Consider the following 1,617-nt stretch of genomic DNA (forward strand, 5'->3'; position numbering starts at 1 on the left):
CACGTGACCGGCCGGAGCCCCGCCCCTTCGCCGCTGCGTTGCCGCTCGACGCAGGCCCAGCCGGAAAGGGAAGGAGGGACAAAGAGAGATATGGAGGCGGGCCCTAGTCACGTGTCAGAAACGTAGCTGTTACGTGCAGCCGGAACGGTTCCCCGTCCCTTTCCACGCCTCTGGTTGATCATGTGACAGTGGCAAATTCTGAGTTCTCCTTGGCCACGTGACAAGAACTTTTGGTCCTTTCCCTGGTCTTATTGGTAGACCTGAGTCATGTGACAATATCGGCGCTCTTTTTTCAATGGCGGTTTTTGATAAGCCATTACCAGGTGATGCAGGTTGAGGGGCGGAGCCTCCTGCCGCTGCTAGTTTACGCGCCTGCGCGGACGCCATCTTACACTCGAAGTACGTTGGCGGAAACGACCCTTAGAGGCAGGCGCGTCAGCATCCTCGTAGTGGCTGAGTCTCGGTAGCAGTTTCATGGTTTCCAACCGAGGCGTTCCGGCGAAACTTTCTCCACACTGTCCGCATCTTCACGAGAGGCCGAGCAGACTCGAGGTGCGTGTGCGAGCAACGGCCGGCCCGACCTCCTCGTTGCTGTCCCTAGACTGGTCCCAGCGAACACCTCGGGTCTTTGGTGTTAAAACTTTATCCTATGTAGCGCCCAGCCGGATTGTCGAGCCTCCGAAGAGCAAAGCCGAGTCGGTCGGGATCTTCCAGTCCCCTGTTCGCAGATGGACAAACTGACGCCCTGTCCAGAAAAAGACCGGACTGGAGGCTTCCCGGTCTTTAGTGGGAGAGCAGGGGCTGCAACGGTTGCTCGGCCAACCACATCTTGGGCCTCATAAGTAAAGTTATCCGGGACCCAGCGCCTTTTCTTTACAAGCCTGGTGTCGTTGACTTCTCCCGAGCGCTTTGTGAGATCCGTGTTGTACAATGTACCTAAGCTAAACCCCGCTTCCCTTCAGTGTCGGGGTCAATCTAGCGCTCAACAGGCGTAGTTAATTGAGGTTGATTTGTGCGAGGCCCTGCTTCAGACACTGCTGATATTTGGAACAAGGAGTGGTTCAAAAAATTTCCTGGAGAAGGCGAGAAGTCGTTTAAGACTTAATGCCCTAATTTTGGATCGTCCTTACAAAAACGTAAGGATGGAGCAGCTAGTTTATTCAGAAGGCAAGATCCAGGGTAGCCCGAAGTTCGAGTCTCCGGGTGTGACCAAGAATAGTACACGTCCCTGGACCTTCGTATGGTTATCTTCAAAATGGTGATGATTTTTCTTAGAAGCACCTGGTACAATTATTTGCGCAGAACAAATGCCCCAAAATGATAGTTATTGTTAAAAATGTAAGGTGTAAAAATATGATTACAGAATGAGTGCATGCTGTACCCATTACTTTTCATTGTTATTTACACTTAGGTCTTAAACCAATTCACATGATACAAAATGTCAAATGTGCAAAAGAATGTAAGAAAACGGAGTCGTTTACCTCTTCCTGACACACTCCTTGGCAACCACTAAAGTTTATTGGTGTATTTAACAGAGATGTTTTATTTATTTTTATTAGCGTTTTTCACATAAACGATAGGCATTCAGCATTTTGCCTTCCCCACCTCACCCCAACT

This window comes from Cervus canadensis, chromosome 4 (assembly GCF_019320065.1).
Source record: "Cervus canadensis isolate Bull #8, Minnesota chromosome 4, ASM1932006v1, whole genome shotgun sequence".
Taxonomy (NCBI): Eukaryota; Metazoa; Chordata; class Mammalia; order Artiodactyla; family Cervidae; genus Cervus; species Cervus canadensis.